The sequence below is a fragment of the Protopterus annectens genome, chromosome 8.part0, assembly GCF_019279795.1.
Source record: "Protopterus annectens isolate FY-2018-M chromosome 8.part0, PAN1.0, whole genome shotgun sequence".
NCBI classification, from domain to species: Eukaryota; Metazoa; Chordata; order Ceratodontiformes; family Protopteridae; genus Protopterus; species Protopterus annectens.
The window spans coordinates 1,672,109,637-1,672,131,288 of NC_056741.1; the positions used below are offsets into that span (position 1 = coordinate 1,672,109,637).

At 41.2% G+C, this 21,652-nt stretch overlaps 1 protein-coding gene across 1 annotated transcript in view; it reads left to right on the forward strand.

Moving 5' to 3' along the window:
• The window catches only part of SLC37A2 (solute carrier family 37 member 2), a 199,102-nt gene that overhangs the window by 1,031 nt on the left and 176,419 nt on the right, over positions 1–21,652 (forward strand). The window lies entirely within an intron of this gene.

Consider the following 21,652-nt stretch of genomic DNA (forward strand, 5'->3'; position numbering starts at 1 on the left):
TTTAGACATCAAAGTATGTAGGGTGTCAATTCTGGGCTTAGAAAATTTCATGAATTTGTGCAAAAAATGTTTAACATAGGCTAATCCATCTAGGTGAGGGTTATTTGTGTACAATGCTACTATGTCAAGAGTAACAAGAATTTTACCATGTCCATTAAAGTGAGAATCATGTAGTTTGTTCAGGAAGTCCCAAGAGTCTTTAATGTAAAAAGGGTTTGATTGAGCCACTGGGTTCAGAATAAAATCAATGTACTGGGCAATTCTTTCCGTTTTAGTTCTGTTAGAAATGATCCATCTGAAAGGTGGGTTGTGGGCATCTTTATGTATTTTTGGAATTCCAAAAAGTTTCCCCAAACTAGGATTGGGAGTGTGCATAAACGAAGTCTTCATATGTTATGTTATGGTTCTTAACTAAGGAATTGAGTGTAGTGTCAATATGTGCAAATCGTGAGTGTACAAAATGTATGGGTACTTCTTGATAAAAATCATCATTCAATAATGTACATTCAATTTTGGATACATAATCTTTTTGATTCATGAGGACCACCCCAGTTCCTTTATCTGCCTTCATAATCCGTAAATTTGGGTCATTAGTTAAATCTTTCAGAGCTACTTTTTCTTTGTGTGTGAGGTTAAACCATTTACTATTACATTCTGAGTTCAAAGCTTGTCTAATGTCATTCTCACAAACTCTTGTGAAGGCTGAAATGGTATTATGTAATGGTGGATTAAATAAACTTTTTCTACGTAACATGGTAGTATTAATGTTGAGATTATTAACTCTAACACCTGAGGAATCTGGATTAGTATCAACATTTTGACCAACAGTGGGTATAACTTCTACACAGTTGTTTCCATTATCTACTTGAGAAGAAGATACATTGTGTTGAGAATCAGCAACTGAACTTCTACTGTCAATGTCAGTGAGTAATACTTGTAAATTTAGTTTTCTAGCAAATAGTCTGACGTCCATAAGCAAATCTGGTAGTTTTGCTCTCTGTGCTGGAGCAAAAGAATGTCCTTTTTGTAACACTTTAATGTGTTCTTCAGACAAAATTTTATCTGATAAGTTAAAGATGGTAGAGATGGACTCATTAGTCTAAGGTTGAAAAACTGAGTCATAGGTGAAACTTTTTACTTGAGGCTGCTCCTTGTCATGATGTGACGGGGGGGTATGTGATACCCTATTTTGCCCAGGCCTCTTTTTCGTATGATGTTGTTTACTGTTGTAGTCGAAGTTGTTCTTTGTCTAAAGAATCGAGAAAAGGTGAGTGAGCTATCCCTGCATGGGGGTGCTGGGAGTCTAAAGAAGAATCATGTGCAGAGAAAGAAGTGGAAGGAGAAGATGTGGAAACCTGTGGACCAGGCTTGACACCCCTAGAAGGTAAATTTCTATCAGAAGGTAAAAAAGGGGGAATTTGTGGAGAAATGGGTGGGAAATCTTGATAGTTCAAACAGGAATCTCTTCTGATTCCATGGAAGTCAGGTTAAGGACTATGTGACGGAACAGGAACAATGGAGATGCTTGGAATTTCTCTTAAAGGAGGAGGGTGGTGGGAAGAGATGTTGTGACGAACAGAGGAAGGACGGTAAGAGAAGTTCTGGTAAATAGAGGAAGGGGGAGGTGGGAAGTGTGTGGAGAAGGTGGGGAGACTGTACAATTGGAATGGGGAGGGGTCACAAGGTTGTAATGAGAGGAATTATTGAGAAGTTGAGAGTGGAAAGATCCAGATGAAAACTCATTAACATTGTTTGGAAAAATAGAGGGACAAGAGGGACGAGAGTGGGAGAACCTAGGATTGAATTTGTCTGTAGGAGTGAATCTCTCAGAAGGGGAGTTGTGTGACAAGTTAGAGTGAGGAGAAAAAGTGGTAGAAGAAACAAAATTCTTTGAAGAGTCAAAATTCCTGTAAGGAAAAAATTCCTTATTGTTTTGGAAGAAGAAATCTGAAATAGGTCTCTCTGTAGTTTGTTTCTCTTTTTGGCTATAATGGTAGCAATGTGTCTTGACAATTTAGCTGAAATCGCATCATAAATGGGTTTAACAAAATGGAATTGAGGATGCTGTTGAATAGAGTTATTTAATTCAACAATTTTCGGTCTCAAGTCATTTAGTTTAAAAGTGTTCTCCATGAATGATCTTAAGAGCATTTAGCCCAGAGGAGTTGTATAGCTCAAAGATCTAAATGTAGCTTAGAATTTGCCACTGTTCTGTTTGGGAACCTACAGAAACGAAGCCCTTTAGGTACTATGGATAAAGAAAGGCAAGCATCCAAGTACAAGTTATCTAATTCTATGCTCTTAAACACCATCAGCAATCTTTCCAATTTAAAAACTAAAGGTTTGCATTCTGAAATCAATTCAGGTTGTCTGTTTGAATTGCAAAATTGTCTAAATGACATGGGCGGAATATCATTAGATAAAATTGGATTGACATTGGTGTGTTCATTGAGAAAACATAATATTTCATTGTCCATAGAAAAACCCTTTTCTGCAAGATGTGAATCAAAACCATTATGTAAAGAAACATTCACTGTATTATTTAAAGTATTATTACTGGAATGCGGATATTGACCATTGAAATGCGGATGTTGACCATTGATAAGCAAAAAGTGTACAGCTCCAAACCAGGAACAAACAATGAATATGAATGAATATTTTCATCCAGAGGAACTGTAATCTTGTTTGGGTTATATACGTATTTAAGAATTTTATAAAAATTCATAAGTAATATAATTTCATTTGTATATATTTTTAACACACTGTACATATTACATTATACATAATTTTTATTAAGGTATATGGAAGTGGTTAGGAGAGCAGTTTTTTACAAACAGTTATAAATATGAAATACAAAAATTTATAAACATTATTGATGTTTATGGTTTTAGGATATATTTAATTTTTATGTAATTTCTGTACAATACAGGAACAAAATTTGAAAAACAATGAGTTTATCAATTAGTAATAACTTATAACATTATGATGGGTTCAGTATGTTACAATTAAGTTAATTCTATTGATATATACAATTTTAAACAATTGATCAATTATTCAATTATTTTATTTCTTGGTGTATATAAGGAAAGCTGTGTGTGTTTTGTAAATTGACTCTGATGAAGCCAGTTGAACTGGAGAAAGCGCTCAGTCTATGTGTATGTACCTTGGATTAAACTGTGATTGATTCTACTCCTGGTCGATGCCTCATTGTTAGAATTTGCTAACTTTGTGGTTGATGGTGGTCTTTCTTTGACCATTGATAATAAGCATAGAGTCTTGAAGATTATGTTGACCACCAGAAGAAATATCTTGGTGTGCCTTGGTTGAGTTGTCACTGTCTATTCGAAGAAAACTTCTGAATGGGGGTAATTGGTACCATCTGGTAAACTATTGGGATGAACTTGGCTGTTAATTGGTCCCTTGTGTTGAACTTTAACATCCTTATATAGAAATGGAGGAGAGCTAGTACTCCGATTAGAGAAAGCAACTCTCCGAGATGGATGACTTGTCTACTGATGTGCTAGCAACTGCTGACGTTTTGGATGGAAGGTGTTGTGCCAACTGATGTATTTGGATTTGGATGAAAGGAGTTGATGCCAGCTGATGATCTGTGGACGTATTAGGATGGAAGGAAATGAGGTCAACCGGTGTGGTAGCATCTGCGGACATGTTTTGATGGAAGGTGTTGATATAGTCAGGAATTCTCTTGTCTGCCCATTTGGAATTGGTAGTACGTCTCCTGCAACTGGCTGCCAGGGGTCGATCTTCGTTCCTGCTGTCATTAGGATACATGGTCTGAGTAATTTGTTTGTCAGTCGTGTAGTTATTGGAAAGGGTGGACTGCAGGTGTGTTTCATTATTGCAGTTTGTATTGTTGAAGTCATAAGTAATGTGAGTGATTTGGTGGGATGATAGGTTGTCATTGATGGTAGACTTGTTAGATAATGCACTTGTACCTTTAGTGTTATTAAAATACTGTCTATCCATTAGGCTGTCTTCTTGTCTGGCATTATGTAAATGCCTAGATTTTGGTATGGTAACATGCATAGAAGAAGGCAAGTGACTTTGTTGTAGGGAAACAGGGCTGTCTGAGTGATCAGAATTTTTGTTATTATGGTTTTGAATGACAAAAATGTCTGAAAAGTTAAAATTGTCTGTTCTGTTGTTAATGCCACTAGTTGGGTAAGTATCAAAATATTCTCCATTATCTGATATTTTATCTTTGTTATTCACTGGTAATACTTGACTGATAACTTTTTGAATGGAACAAGCATCAAGAGACTTTCACTTTGCGCGCAACTGCTGTTCAGCTCAGTGTACACTGCCATCACAATTAATCATGCTCATGCCTGTTCTGTTAATGTCGATAGCTGGGTAAACAGAATATTCTGTATAGTCTGATATTTTATCCTTGCTTTGCTGTGGTAACGCTTTGCTGATAACTTTGAATAGATCGAGCATCAAGAGACTTCGACTTTGCGCGTAACTGCTGTTCAGCTCAGTGTACGCGACTGTCACAATTAACCATGCTCATACCATTAAAGTGGGAGTGCTGGCTATTAATAGCAGAATTATGAACCAAACATTGATGCAAGTGTAATGATTTACATGAGTGATCTTTGCCAGACTGCACAATGTGGTTATTATGGTGGAGAATATTGGTTTCCTGACTGACAGGTGAATGTTCGTTATTAAAATAAACAGTGGTGCGACCGTTGGACCCAGCCGCGTGGCCAAGGCAAACAAGAGAACGACGGCCAACATTGTGGTGGACTGTAGCACCTGCTTTAGTAACATTACCCTTGCAGTCACTAGAAACCTCGTCACAGACTTCCGTGTCCTCGCTGCTATCAACACAGACACTCTGGTAAAATCTCTTGCCAACACGCAAGTCTATAACACAGTTTGTGTCTCAGACTTTTCAGCTCATGTTTTATTCATCATTGTAAATAGATACCCAACAACCATTGGACACTGACACATTATTATTATTATGTATGATAGTTTATTGGTTGTTACTGTTGTTTATATAGCAAGTGGAGTGCTTTTTCTGTTCATTCTGAAGAAGTTCCTACACATTAAAGGACGAAAGCTTAAGTAATACTGAGGGTTACAGTTCGTCATTATTATTTTTATTTTTTTACTCAGAAGTTATTGCTGTAATATATATATATATATATATATATATATATATATATATATATATATATATACATATATACATATATACATATATACATAAACACAGATATCTCTCTCTATCGAGATTCTCTCTCTATCGAGATTCTCTCTCTATCGAGATTCTCTCTCTATCGAGATTCTCTCTCTATCGAGATTCTCTCTCTCTCTCTCTATCTCTATATATTCATAGATTAGTACTAAGCTAACTGCTCTTGCAAGCCATTTTAAGCCTAGCCAATTATCCCTTGCGAGACTCAAACCCTGCACCTTATTTTTAGAGGTGAAAATATACAGACGACGATGGATAGTGCCCTGATTAAATAAAGCACAAAACTGACAGCAAGGTATGTCATGGTCAGGGCCTAGGCAAGGAATACAGTACAAATTAAAATCTTTATGAAGTATTTGCTTTCCAAAAGTAATGCAATTATTAACTTTTACTGACATTGGTAAGGAGCAAGAAAAAGTTTCCCCAACGGGGTACTTGGCTTTAGTTGAAAACTTCGGTTCTGAAACTCAAAAACAAAAATTTCAGGAGTCGGCTGAGCGGCACTTGCAAACTGCTTCTGCTGTGGGCACTGCACAGCAAGAAAGATTGATGTAATGGCGTCGGCTGCATGTTTTATACCTCTGAGGACCGGACGTCATGAAAGAAGGGACAGCAATGGACGCACGACCCAAGACTTTGTTAATCAGGCCGACTGAGGACTACCTGCAAGCAGATAACCCAAATATAATGACTGCAGCATTGAAACACTAAGAACATTTGTGAGCCACTACCAAAATCTTCTTAACAGGAGAAGACAACCCGGTGTCCTAACCAATGGTACTAGAGTAGCCAAGCCATGAGCTTCACGCTGACAGTTTGGATGCAGGATCCCCAAGGGATGTGTGATCAGGACGACAACATTGCATAAGACCACAGAGAGGGAAACCAAACCTGGCAAGATCAGAAAGGGGAAAAGCAGATTGCTAATCTCCCCAGCCATCAAGCTTTCTGAATGAATTTGGGAATTAGAGGGAGTGGAGGATAAGCATACAGTAGACCAGAGAACCAAGCATGAACTACAGTATCTCTGGGGTACTCCCCCAGACGGGAGTTCAGAGCAAAAAACTCACTGCACTTCACACTGGAAGGAGGCAAAGAGATCACAGCAAGGCCGACTCCACTTTAGAAAGATCTGTTCCATTACTGAAGGATTCAGAGACCACTCCTAAGACATCAGAATGGACTTGCTGAGCCTGTCTGCCAGTATGTTGGACCTCCGCAGAATGTGCACTACACCAGAAAATGGCCCGAGATCGCCCACTCCCACAGTCTCATGGCTTTGTGACAGAGGGTAAGATCTGCCCCCCCCATTTGTTGATGTACCAGACTACAGACATTGTCTGCCAGAATGGCAATCATCCCTAGGGGAAGATGGGCACACAGAACTTGCAACACCAACAGCACTGCCCTCATCTCCAGGATGTTGATATGCAGATGGGCCTCCAGGGAAGACCACGTGCCTTGGACTGTCCTTCCCATGCACCTGAGCAGAGGAGCAAATTCTTGCAAGCTCGAGATAACCCAACTGGATGAGATAAGAGCAGGTCTAGCAATGACCACTGAACCATCAGAGTCCATTGGAGGACCCTCATACAAAGGTGAGCCATTTGAACAATGTACCCTGTTGTAGAAAGAATTAGAAGCCCACAAAAATGACAAATTGATTGGCCAAAGAAGAGCCATAAAGATGAGTGGACTATTGAAGATAAGATAAGAAAGAAATTATGTATTGTTACTATTATGCAAAAAGCCCAGAATTTCTAGACACAAGACATACAAAACGATGGAGAGAAATTAGAAGAAAGAAAAATACTTCCCCAGGAAAAACTGTCAGAAGCTTCAAATAAAAATTTACTATCATTAATACAACAGATCGTTTTAAAAACAGTATATAGCTCAAGAAATTTTGATTGGCTTGGAAAAAGAAGCATCTGAGAAAGTGAGAAAATATAAATAAAACCTAGAGATACTTGAAAAATATAAAAAGGATAAGGAAAATATAAAAAGGAAATACGGACATGGGAAAGAAAGATCTTATATGGTGCAATATTTATGTAAAGGAGAAAGCCAAGTCAAGTAATATAGAGAAGGCAGTATCAAAGATATTCGAAGAGAAATACAGGCAAAGGCATCCTGATATGGAAAATTTCACAATAAAAAGATTAAAAGCACAAAGATATAATGTAGAAGACGCAGTAAGGCAGAAGTTAAAAATAAAGTAGCAGTTATGGAGTGCCTGCAAAGTGAAGGATTTAATGAAGGGCTAAAACAGACAATAACACAGCATGATGGAGCGAGTCCCCAGAATAAGGAAAAGCAAGATCATCAGGAGACATGTGAACAAGAAATATGGACAGGGGAAAGGAAAAGATTTAATATGGTGCAATGTTTATGCAAAGGAGAAAGCAAAACTAACCAATACAAAAATAGCAGCACCAAAAATATTTGGAGAAAAATATAGGGAAAGGAATCCAGATATGGAAAACTTTACATTACAAAAAATATAAGAAGACTAAGTGGAAAAGTAGATAAAGAAATTAGTAATGGAGAAGTCAAAGAAATGGAAATTGAAGTTATGGAACAGCTGCAAAGAGAAGGATTCAGTGTAGTAAATAAAAGTACAGAAAGCACCACAACAGGATAGAGCAATGACTATCCAAATTAAGGGAAAATCAGTGGAACAGGAAGCAAGTGGTCAGGCGCCATATCAAGATATTTTGAGGCCTTCCATAGAAACCAGTACAAAAACGTTCATTTGAAGCTAAACAGCAAGGAAAGGAACAGGAAACTGTGGAAACTCTGATGCAGTCAATGTTGAGAAGTGATAGGCCAGTGAGTTCCCATATGACACAACAGATGACATGATGAAATTGGAGAATGTGCCACAGGAAGATGCTATAGAATATCCGCAGGAAACGGAAAAAAAGGCATGTGCCCTCAGAATGGAAGAACATGAGTTAAAAGAAGAATTGCTTAATTTAATGGACAAAGACAGACGTATCAAAATCAATGAGAGAAGTAGACTGCAGAAGTTTAATCTAACCCCAAAAGTTAGAAACTTGATAAAACAAAACACAGTAATTAGGACTGTCCATAGAGATCCATGCAATATAACAGAAGTAAACAGAATATTACTCTGCTGCTAAATTAATAACTGATAAAAGTTCTATCATAGGAACACAGGGTAGCAAGAGAAAAGAGGGGGCAAAAGCGAATACCATCATGGAAATATTGAATAGAGAAAACTATAAAGCAGCTAAGACAAGAAGCGTCACTGTAGAATATTATAGAAGAGGAACTAGATCAACAAAAATACTAAGAAAGATGGACATGATAAAAGCAATGTGCAGTATTAGAAGAGACCAGGATCTATTATGCACTATTGGAGATGAATCAAAAAGTAGTTTTGTACCTACCATAAATGTAGATGTTCAAGTGCTAATACAGCTGCAGTCATAACAGATGGGTTCTCCTGCCGTCAGGCAGGTCCTCGGTCGGCCGAATTCCAAAGTCTAGGTCCGGCGTCAGTTGTTGTCACTTCTTCTCTGACGTCAGTGCGACAGGGGTATAAAAGAACCAGCCAACGCCATTTTCTTCAGTTTTTCTTGTCCCAGATGTCAGGTGCCCCCAGAAGGAAGGCAATACATAAAATTAGGTAATAATGCAATTCAATATAATCAAAAAACAGTAGTTGCAAGCAAATACACCATAAAAGAAGACCCCTAGAGGGGAAGGAGGGAGGGAAACCTGGACTGCAGCTGTATTAGCACTCTAACATCTACATTTATGGTAGGTACAAAACTGTACTATGTTCATCATGCATACAGCTGCAGTCATAACAGATGGGTAGAATCCCAAAGCTAAGAAAGGGGTGGTAGGCACTAGGTGTAACTAGGAGGAGCCAAAATGCCCTGCAAGACTGCAGTGGCAAAGCCTGCTCTAGATTTGGAGTATAATGGTAGGTTGTAGTGCTTGGAGAAAGTATGCACAGAACTCCAAGTGGCTGCTTCCAAAATATCCTCGATAGGAACTCCTCTGAGGAAGGCTGCAGAGGTGGCTGTGGCCCTGGTGGAATGGGTTCTAATGCCTGTAGGTACAGTTTTGCCATGAAAGGAATAGCAAAAGCGTATGCAGTGGGCTATCCATTTTGAAATTGTCTGTTTGGAAATTGGCTTTCCTTGAGCTCTTACTGCATAGGCCACAAAGAGCTGTTCTGATTCTCTGAAAGGCTTTGTTCTGTCCAAATAATAATGCAGTTGTCTGTGGATGTCCAAGGAATGTAGTAATCTCTCCCCTTTGTTTTGAGGATTAGGATAAAAAGTAGGTAAATGTATGTCCTGATTTAAAGCTACCCTGGATACCACTTTAGGCATAAAGGACGGATTGGTTCATAAGGAAACTCTGTCCTGATGGAAGATGATAAAAGGCTGGACAGCCATGAGAGCCTGTAATTCTGAAACTCTACGAGCTGAGGTGATAGCCAGAAGGAAAGCTGTTTTCCAGGACAAATATTGCAAATCTGATGAAGCAGCTGGCTCAAAAGGAGGCAAGGTCAGTTTTTCCAGAATGAAATTAAGATCCCAAGCAGGCATTGGTTGTTTCCTTGGAGGTCTTAAATTCTTAGCCCCTCTGAGGAACTGTCTTAAGAGAGGGTGAGAGAATAAAGGTGGAGCAGTGTTGTATTCTGCAGAAATGGCTGAGGCATGGATTTTGATGGAGGAGAAAGTCCACTGCTTAGCAGTTCAGTCAAATATTGTAGTATTTGAGGTAAATTCAGTTTTCCAGGGTCCTGGCCCTTTTTCTCATTCGAGACACAAAAACGTTTCCATTTTGCGGAGTAAGCTTTTCTAGTTGGCCTTCTGGCCTCCAAAATGACATCCTGCACCTCCTTGGAGAGTAGGGCCTGCTGGGATGCTAAGGAATCTTCCATGCGGCTAGATTGAGTGTTTTTAGCGGACTGTGAAGAGTTTTGAAGCTGTGTTGAGTCAGAAGAGGCATTAGAGGCAGGGTCCATGGTGGGGAATGTGTCAGGCTCCTAGGAGTGGGTACAAGTGTTGCCTTGGCCAGTCCAGAGCAATGAGGATCATCTTTGGTCTGTCTGCTCTGGTCTTCAATAGAACTTTGGGCAGCAGAGGAAGAGGTGGGAAGGCATAAACTGTCATTGATGTCCAGCTGAAAGAGAGAGCGTCCACTCTCCAGGCCTTTGGATGGAAGATCCTTGAGCAGAATTTTGTCAATTGATTTTTGTGGGAGGCAAAGATCTATGTCTGGCCTTCCCCAATCTTGGATTATTTCTGTTAAAACCTTTGGATGCAACTTCCATTCGTGTGGACCTGTCATATTCCTGCTTAGGTTGTCTGCCAGCGTGTTTTCCTTGCCTGGCAAGTACTGTGCTTGTAGTCCCATTTGTAAGTCCATGACCATGTTCCAAAGTGACATGGCCAGTCTGCATAGGGGGTAAGAATGTGTTCCTCCCTGCTTGTTTATGTACCACATAACTGTGGTGTTGTCCGTTCGTATCAATAGTTGACCTGGTTGTAGAAAGTTCTTGAAAGCTATAATAGCATTTATTACTGCTAGCATTTCTTTTTGATTGATGTGAAGGTGCTTTTCTTTTTGGGACCATTTGCCCTGAATGCACCGATCTGTCCTGTGCGCCCCCCAGGCGTAGTCCGAGGTGTCTGTTGTGATGACTTGATTTGCTTGAGGCTTGCTGAAAGGAAGACCTGTGTTTGTGCTTGAGCCCACCACAGAAATTCATTTTGCAGACATGGAATTAGTGGTATTATTGTTTCCAAACTGTGGCTGTGTTGAGACCATATGTTTTTCAGGTACCATTGTAGTTTCATCATATGCAGCTTTGCACATGTGATTAGTAAGATGCAAGATGCCATGAATCCCAGAGCCTGCAGTATTTTCCTTGCAGTAAGCCTGGTGCAATTTGCTAGTGTTCTGAAGTATTGAATTTGTTGCCCCTGCTTCTCTGGCGTGAGGTAGGCCATCTGGGTGTTTGTGTCCAAGTTGGCACCCAGGAAAATTATCTTCCGAGAGGGTATTAGCCTTGATTTCTTTTTGTTGACTGTGTATCCCAGAGAGTTCAATAACATTATTACATAAGCGAGATGTTTCAGAAGAATGCGTTTGCTGTCCACTTGGATCAGGCAGTCCAAATAGGGATATATTTGTATCCCTTGAAGTCTGCAGTAGGCAATTACTGATGCCAGGCATTTTGTGAATACTCTGGGCACAGTAGATAAGCCAAAGGGCAATGCAGAGAATTGATAATGAGTTGAACCTGCAAGAAATCTGAGGTATCTTCTGCAATTTTGTCTGATTGGGACATGCATGTATGCCTCCTTGAGGTCCAATGTTACCAGCCAAGACTCCTTGCCCAGCATGGGAAGAAGCTGCTGTAGAGTGAGCATCTTGAATTTTGGTACGAGTAGAAATGTGTTTAGGATGGATAGATCCAAAATAGGTCTCCAATCTTTTCCCTTCCTTGGCACCAGAAATAGCCTGGAATAAATCCCTTGACCTTGTTCGTGCGTAGGTACCTCTTGAATAGCTTTCATGTTTATGAGATCTGTAATTTGCCTTTGTGCCTCTGCCCTTTGATTGTGTGGCAGGTTTGGCATGCCTCTCATTTTTGGAAGGGTGTGAAAATGGAATTTGTAGCCTCTGTTGATAATGTCCAGGATCCATTTGTCCTTTGTGACAATATGCCAAATTTTTGAAAATAATGCCAGCTTTCCTCCCAAGGGGGCTGCCATTTGAGACCTGGTTGGCATGCAAAGGGGAAAGTCATTGGGCTTGCTTTCTGAAAGATTGTGAGTTGTCCACCACCTCTTTGTGTAGGAGCTTGCCAGTGGCAGGAAAGGACCAGTTTTTGGAAGGTCAATTTCTACAGAAATGTGGGGGTTGAACCTGTAGAAATTCTCAGTTTGCATTGATTTAGCCTTTTCCTCCATTTTCCTTAATACCTCCTCAGCATTAGCACCAAATAGTACATCCTTTTGAAGAGGGGTGTCTAGTAATTTAGCTTTGACCTGCAGGCAAGGCTTGTTCCTTGAGCCAGGCATGCCTACGTACGACTGATCCTGTAACAGCAGCTCTGCATGAGGCCTCTAGAGCATCAAAACCACATTGTAAGGTATGCTTACCCACTTGTTCTGCACTATGCATCAAATCCTGCAACTCCTTCAAGTCTGGTTGTTCAGGTTGTGACATTTTACTTTTCAATTGTGATAACAAAAACTGTTGGTATTTTAGCATATGAAACTGACAGTTTAAGGCCCTCATGGATAAGGTAGCAGAGGTATATACCTTGTTCCCCACCTTTCTAAGGATCTGGAATCTCTCAGAAGGCAATGGATTTTTAGCAATGGAGGCCTTAACTCCCTTGGGGCCCTGTGAGATGGTTTCTGGGTCAGCAGCATGGCTCTTGTATAGAAATTGGTGTGAGTCAGGGACCCTGTAGTACCTGTCAGGCTTAACTGGAGCTGGAGGTAGAGAGTCTGGGTTAAGGCAGGCCTCTGAGTAAACATCATCTAGGATGTCCAAGACAGGAGGTATAGCCAGAGGCCTGTGCTGAGGAAGCAAGAGAAATTCCCTGAGCCTTTTCTTGGAATCAGAATAATCCTGGCCTTCCCAGTGGAAGTGTTCCCTTAAGGTATGCAAAGTTTCCCCAAATGAGTAATCCTCAGGGGGGGGATGCTGAAGGGATGGACTCCTCCGCATCAGAGTCTTCAAAAGGGGAGTAAGAATGTTCCTGATCAGAGTGCTCTGAAATAATGGAGCCCTGATCAGAGGAGGGGGAATCTTCCTCCACTCTAGGCCTTTTGTCCGGAGGGGGCAGAGAACCTCCGATAAGAGTAATTAAATCCTCAGCCATTTTAAGCATCTGTTTCTTAGGCATGGGACCTGGAGATGGGCCCTGTGTAGCTGGTCTCTTAGAGTGCATGGTTGCTTTAGACTTAGTGAAAGCCTTGATAGAGAAAGAAGAGGAAGGTCTGAAGACACCTTGAGTGGAGGTGGACCTGTCCACATTCTGAGTTTCAACGCCAACAGTGGCTTCGGTATCTGTAGTCGGGGTGTGGGCCGAGGAGCCTGCGACCTCGAGGCAAGAAAAGGGTCCCCAATGGGGTACCTAGCTTTTAAGAAAACTTCGGTTTCCAAATTTTCGTAATCTCAGGAGCTGGCCGACCGGCACTTGCGAACTGCTTCTGCTTCGGGCACCGCGCGGCAAGAAAGACTGAAGAAAATGGAGTCGGCTGGTTCTTTTATAGCCCTGTCGCACTGACATCAGGGAAGAAGCGACAACAACCGACGCCGGACCTAGACTTTGGAATTCGGCCGACCGAGGACCTGCCTGACGGCAGGAGAACCCATCTTATGACTGCAGCTGTATGCACGATGAACATCAGGCAGAAAGACTTAGGAGATGCGAAGGTAAATATAAGGGAAGGTAAATATAAGGGAAAAGCACAAAATAAGCAATTTATTGATGACCCAAAAAAGTTTTACAGAGAACTGGGAAATAAGGTAAAAGGAATTGAAAGACTGCCAACAAAGAGGAATAGATACAATTTGGAAAAGTATCTATGAAGATCCTGTGGAACATAAAGATGCTAAATGGATAGAAGTAAAAGAAAAAATAAGTTTAAAGGTACAGGATATGAAATGGGATGAAACAGCAGCTAGAGAGATTGAAACAAAGTTGAAAAAAGACTAACTGGAAAACCATAGGCCCAAATGCAGTACCTAACTGGAAAACCACAGGCCCAGATGCAGTACCCAACTGGAAAACCACAGGCCCAGATGAAGTACCCAACTGGAAAACCACAGGCCCAGATGCAGTACCTAACTGGAAAACCACAGGCCCAGATGCAGTACCTAACTGGATAACCACAGGCCCAGATGCAGTACTTAACTGGAAAACCACAGGCCCAGATGCAGTACCTAACTGGAAAACCACAGGCCCAGATGTAGTACTTAAAAGTACAGTTTTGTACCTACCATAACTGTAGATGTTAGAGTGTTCACCCTGCTGCAGTCATCACACTTGGGTTATCCTGCCGTCAGGCGGTCCCGCAGTCGGCCCGAGTTCCAAAGTCTTGGTCTGGCATCGGTTGCTGTCACTTCTTCCCTCACATCAGTGTGCCAGGGGTATACAAGAGGCATCCGATGCCATTTTCTTCAGTTTCTTGCCCCAGATGTCAGGTGCCCCCAATAGGTAGGCAATATATATATTGCTACGTAAAAATGTACATATAAAAATAAAACAATACCTTCAGGCACAAGTAAATACACCACAAAGGTTGTAAAGGATAGAATGGTATAGATAAGTCCAGCTAGTTCAGAGGGGATGGAGGGAGGGTAACCTGGACTGCAGCAGGGTGAACACTAACATCTACATTTATGGTAGGTACAAAACTGTACTATGTTCATCAGGTTACCCTGCTGCAGTCATCACACTTGGGTTGAATCCCAAAGCCAAGGATGGGTGGTGGAGTTAAACAGGGTTAGAAGAAGCTAGTAGGCCCTGCAAAACTGCAGTGGCAAAACCAGCTCTAGTCTTAGAATATAGAGGTAAGTGATGGTGAATGTGTGCACTGAACTCCAAGTTGCAGCTTCCAGAATATCCTTGGTTGGCACCCCCCTAAGAAAGGCTGCTGATGTAGCTGTAGCCCTGGTGGAGTGGGACCTAATGTTAGCAGGTACCGGTTTCCCATGATGCATGTAGCAGAAACGTATGCAATGTCCTATCCATTTTGAAATGGTCTGTTTTGAGATGGCTTTTCCTTGTGATCCTGCAGCATAGGCTACAGAGCTGCTCAGATTTTCTGAAAGCCTTAGTTTTATCAAAGTAGTAATGTAATTGCCTGTGAATGTCCAAAGAGTGCAGGAGTCTTTCTCCTTTGTTTTGGGGATTTGGGAAAAAGGTGGGCAAATGAATGGTTTGGTTTAGGGCCACACTGGATACCACCTTTGGCATAAAGGAAGGGTTAGTTCATAGAGAGAGACTGTCTTGATGAAAAATGAGAAAAGGCTCCACTGCCATTAGTGCCTGTAGCTCTGAGACTCTTCTAGCTGAAGTTATTGCTAGTAGCAAGGCAGTCTTCCATGAAAGAAATTTTAAATCAGCTGAAAAAGCTGGTTCAAAGGGCGGCAGTGTAAGCTTTTCCAGAACAAAGTTGAGATCCCAAGTAGGTGTTGGCACTCTCCTGGGTGGTCTTATGTTCTTAGCCCCTCTGAGGTACTGTTTTAGAAGTGGATGTGAAAATAAAGGAGGATCCGTGTTGTAATGAGCTGAAATTGCTGAGGTGTGGATCTTAATAGATGAAAAGGAAAGTCCTTTGTGCAACATCTCAGTTAAATATTGTAGAATCTGAGGAATGTTTGGATCAAGGGGATTTTGGCCTTTAGCCTGGTTCCAGGCGCAAAATCTTTTCCATTTGTCTGAATAGGTTTTCCTGGTGCTGGGCCTCCTGGCCTCCAGAATGACATCCATAACAGCTTTGGATAGAGGTGTTGGCTGGTTGTTTAGGTAATTTGCCATGCAGCCTGGTTTAAAGTCTTGAGCCGACTGTGTAGAATCCGACTGTCTCCACTGGGTGAGCAGGTGAGGAATTTGTGGTAAAATCCATGGTGGGGCATGGGCCATGTTCCTTAGAATTGGATACCAGTGCTGGCGTGGCCAGTCTAGTGCAATGAGTATCATTTGTGGCCTCTCTAATCTGACTTTCAGCAGTACCTTTGCTAGAAGAGACAGTGGAGGAAAGGCACACACTGTTAATGAGAGGCCGTCCACTTTCCAAGCTTGTGGGTGGAATGTCCTTGTGCAAAATTTTTGAAGTTGGTAGTTTTGGGGGTTGGCAAACAGATCAATGTCTGGGCGTCCCCATTTTTGAGTTATCATTGCAAATACTTGTGGATCTAGTTTCCACTCGTGGGGATCCATGATTTTTCTGCTTAGGTAGTCTTCCAATGTGTTTCTTTCCTGGCAGGAATTGTGCTTGTAGTTGAACTTGGTAAGATAGTGCTGTGTTCCACAAGGTCATTGCTTGCCTGCATAGAGGGTAGGAATGTGTGCCCCCTTGCTTGTTTATGTACCACATTACTGTGGTATTGTCGGTCTTTACTATTAGTTGTCCTGGGTGTAAGAGGTCCTTGAAAGCTGTTAGGGCATTCTGCACTGCTAGCATTTCATTTTGATTGATATGCAGATGCCTTTGATCTGTAGTCCATTTGCCCTGTATGCACTGTCCTGCCATGTGTGCTCCCGATGCATCTGTTGTCATAGTTTGCCTGGCTGTGGGTAAGGTGAAAGGCTGACCCTTGTTGAGGTGACATGCCTGTGCCCACCATAGAAACTCCTGCTGTAGGCAGGGAATGAGAGGTATCATTGTTTCCAAGCTGTGGCTGTGCTGAGTCCATACGCTTTTCAGGTACCATTGTAATTTCTCATATTTCTCATATGCAGTTTTGCAAATCGTATTAGTAGTATGCAAGATGCCATGAATCCCAAGGCCTGCAGAATTTTTCTTGCAGGGAGTTGGGTCTTATTTTGAAGTATTGAGTCAGCTGTTGCTTGTCTGGTGTGAGAAGTTGTATTCAAGCTGGCACCCAGGAATACTATGTTTTGCGAGGGCACTAGTTTTGATTTTTTTGTTTACTGTGTACCCTAGGCAACTTAGGTGTTTGAGAAATGCCAGATGCTTTAAAAGAATGTCCTTGCTTTCTGCTTGAATAAGGCAGTCGTCCAGGTATGGGTATGTTTGAATTCCTCTTTGTCTGCAGTATGCAATTACTGGTGCCCAGCATTTTGTGAAGACCCTGGGCGCAGTAGATAAGCCAAAGGGCAGTGCAGAGAACTGATAATGGGTTGAACCTGCAATGAAGCGGAGGTATCTTCTGCAATTTTGTCTGAAAGGGACATGCAGGTATGCCTCCTTGAGGTCCAACGTTACTAGCCAAGCATTCTTGCCCAGCATGGGAAGAAACTGCTGTAGTGTTAGCATCTTGAATTTTGTTACTTGCAGATAGGTGTTCAGAATTGAAAGATCCAGAATGGGTCTCTGAAATTAGAGGGTTGTACCTGTAAACAATCCTTGACAGTCTGCATTGACTGCCTTATCCTCCATTTTCTTTAAAACCTCTTCTGCTTTGACACCAAATAATACATCCTGCTGTAAAGGTGCATCCAATAATTTTGCTTTAACATGATCAGGTAGGGTTTGTTCTTTTAACCAAGCATGTCTACGTATGACAGACCCAGTACAGCTGCTCTACAGGAAGCTTCCAATGAATCAAATCCACATTGTAAAGTATGTTTGCCCACCTGTTCAGCTGCATGCAACAGATCCTGCATTTCCTTGAATTCAGACTGTTCAGAATGTGTGCTCATTTTTTGTTTTAATTGAGGCATTAGGAATTGCTGATATTTCAGCATGTGAAACTGGCAATTTAATGCTCTCATAGCCAGAGTAGCTGAGGTGTATATCTTTTCCCCATCTATCTAGGGCTCTGGAATCCCTTTCAGAGGGCACAGGATTTTTAGCCATAGAAGCTTTAGCCCCTTTGAGACCCTGGGGAATTGTTTCTGGGTCAGCCACAGGGCTTTTATATTAATTTGTGCGAGTCAGGTACTCTGTATTATCTGTCTGGTTTGGCTAGAGCAGGAGTTAGAGTCTGGATTTAGACTAGATTCCAAGTAAACATCATCCACAATGTCTAAAACTGGAGGGATAGCAAGTGGTCTGTGCTGGGGTAGTAATAGGAACTCTGAGCCTTTTCTTAGAATCAGTAGTCCTGGCCTTCCCAGTGGAAATGTTCCTTCATGGTATGTAAAGTTTCCCCAAAGGAGTAGTCTTCAGGGGGAGATGCTGAGGGAATAGAGTCTTCAGCATCAGAGTCTTCATAAGGGGGAAAAGTATAATCCTGTTCCTCAGAAGAATCTGAGGAAATTGAAACCTGGTCAAAAGGAAGCATAATCCTCCTCTTGTCTTGGTCTTATCTGGAGGGGGATGGGAACCCCAGATTAGGGTAATCAAATCTTCAACCATCTTAAGCATCTCTTTCTTAGGCATGGGGCCTTGAAATGGAGACTGATGTACAGTCTTTTTTGGTTTTAATGGAGTTTTAAGCTTAGCATAAGATTTAATGGTGAGTGTAGTCTGTCTGAAGACACCTTCTGCAACCAAAGGTGTTTCTACTGCACCGGGATCTCCTTCTGCTCCGGTGTCAGAAGGGCCTAATGAAGACGGCTGCGATGGCCTAGTACACTCCTCTTGAGAATCCAAAGCTGTCTGGGGTTCCAATTCTGCGGTCGTCGGGGGCTGCGTAGGCACCTCACTGAAAACCGGAGAACCAGCGACAGGCCCAGCAGAGGCCTCGGAGTCTGGCTTGTTCCTAGGCTGCCTGTCCTAAAATCCTTGCATTTTTTATGCATGCTGGTTGTCGGCTGCTCTGACGATATGATATAATTAAATTTCCTACCAAAGTAATGTTGTGCAAAGTCAAAACGCCATTTGATAGTTTGTTTATTAAACCTAGCACAAAACCGACAACCTGTGACGTCATGGTCTGGGCCTAAGCAAGGAATACAATAAGAAGGGAAGTCCTTATGAGGTCCCACAAGAAATGCAATTGTTAGCTTTATTGAAGACTTCGGACTGAAATTTGATTAGAAAATCTTAGGTGTCGGCTGACTGGCATTTGCGAACTGCTTCTGCTTCGGGCACCGCGTGGCAAGAAAGACTGAAGAAAATGGCATCGGATGCCTCTTATATACCCCTGGTGCACTGACGTCAGGGAAGAAGCGACAGCAACCGATGCCTGACCAAGACTTTGGAACTAAGGCCGACTGCGGGACCACCTGACGGCAGGATAACCCAAGTGCGATGACTGCAGCAGGGTAACACGATGAACATCTGGAAAACCACAGGCTCAGATGCAGTACCTAACTTTTGGCTTAAAGTATTAACTTCTTTGCATGAGGACTTGGCCACAAGTAAGAATTATTTATATGTGCACCCCGAACACACACTGCACTGGTTAACAGGAAAAACAATGCTCGTGAACCTACAAGCTAACCTAAAAATTAGACCATTAACTGGTCTTCCAATGATGTACAAACTATACATGGGAATTGACAGAGTTTATAGTCATTTACAAGAAAACTCAATTATGGCAGTAGAACAAAAGGGCAATAAAAGAAAGTCATATGGAACAAAGGATCATTTGTTGTTAAAGTTATAGTGGAGAACTGTAAGAACGGGAAGAATCTAAGTATGGCATGGCTTGACTACAAAAAAGCATTTGATAGTATTCCAGATTCATGGATAAAAGAGTGCTTAAAAATGTACAAGATACACCCTACACCGATTGACTACATTACAGTAACCATGAAACTGTGGCAGACCACTTTACAAATTAAGCCATGATAAAGGACAGATTATTATCCTATGGATAAAAATTCAAAGGGGGATATTTCAGGGTGACTGTCACCGATGCTATTCTGCCTTGCCATTAATTCATTAAGCTGTCTACTTAACAGCTTAGGCCATGGCTACAATTTGGCCAATTACTTATCTTCTCTTTGTCGACAATTTAAAACTGTATAGCTCATCAGATAAGGAACTGAAAGCACAGCTGAAGTTGTCAAACCTTTTTCAGATGATATCGGAATATCATTTGGTCTTGATAAATGTGCAAAAGCAACCTTTAAAAAAGGAAAACTTTAGCACCAGGAAAACATATGTTTGGGACAAGAATGTGATATAAAAGAACTTGAGCAAGAGGGAGTCTATAAATACTTGGGAATTGAAGGATCTGCAATAAAATGTTACCAAATGCGAATACAGCTCAGTAAGGAGTACTTTGGAAGACAAATGAATCCTGAAAACAGCAATGACATCTAGGAACAAGATCCAAGTCATAAATCAATTTGCTCTTCCTGTCATAACTTATAGTTTTGGAGTGACTGACTGGCCCCAAAAAGTGTTGGATAGATTGGATATTAAAAAAGAAGGATGCTTCATGCTTACCAAATGATTTATAAAAGTCTCTGTATACCAAGATTATACATTCCCCGCTCTGAAGGAGGGATGGGCCTCCTTGAAATTGATTACATGTACAGATCTGCAATCATGAGACTACACATCTGCTGACCTCACAGGATCCAAACGTAGTAAAAGTTTTGAAACATGAGGTGAATAGATCTAAGAGGACATCTCTGCTTAAATTTAGCAGAAGCATATCGACGTCAAGCAGGAATGGAAATTTTACCAGAAGTAGATAAAAACCAGGCAGCAACTGAATGTGCTAAAAAAAAAAAAAAAAAAAACAAAAGAAAGAATATAAGGTGAAGGACCAGATAAGAAGGCAAGAAATGTAGAAAAAACAAATATAGTTGCAAGTATAGAAAACTTCTTGAAGAGCCTCATGTTGACAAAGAACGAACACAGAAATGGTTAAGGAGAGGTGAATTCACATCAAAAAAATGAAAGGTTAATATTGGCAGCCCAAGACAGTGGGCTATGTACATGCTGGTTTACAAAGTCCATAGAACATGTGGGAGAAACAGACATATGTAGGCTTTGTAAAACTGAATTGGAAACAGTCACACATCTTGCTGCGATGCACTAATAGCAGAGGGACAGTATACTGAAAGGCATAATAATGTGGTGAGACTGTTACACTGGAGATTGTGCAAATATTATGGTATCAAAGTGGCTGAAAAACACTGAAAACATGAGCCACAAAAATTCATAGAAAATGAAGTAACGGTTCAAAAGATAGATGCTAGAAAACCAGATATAGTGGTCCAAGAAAAGAAGACAAGTGTAGCATTGATCATTGAAATCGCCACACTCAGTTGACTACAGTATATTGTGTACAAGAGAGAGACAAAGTCATAAAATACCTGGATCTGCAGGCAGACACTGGAGCCATGTGGAAGAAAGATACCCAGACAGTTCCAGTAGTAGTAGGAGCAACTGGTCTTATAAAAAAGAATTTACAATCTTATTTAGATATGTTACCAATTCATGTAACACTGTACGGATTACTGGGCACACTGCGGGTGCTCCAAAGAGTGCTTTTGGCTAACGTAAAAGAATGAAACAATACTAATTTCATGAACTTTAAACGTACTTTGACTTAGGAATGGAGTCCATTCCAGTCATGGTATTAGAAACCCAGAAGACTTGGAGAAATTAAAAAAGGCAGAAGGCGAGCTGCTTGAACAAGAGTGATTGTGGCCACCATGGACCCAAACACCTGAAATGAATCCAGAGGGACACTGGGCTTGAACAATGCAAGAGAGACATGATGTCGGAGATAACAATCTGCCTGGAGGTAGAGACACTTTACTTTGAATAGTAACTAAGTGAGCTGCAACGAAGTCTAGAACATATACTT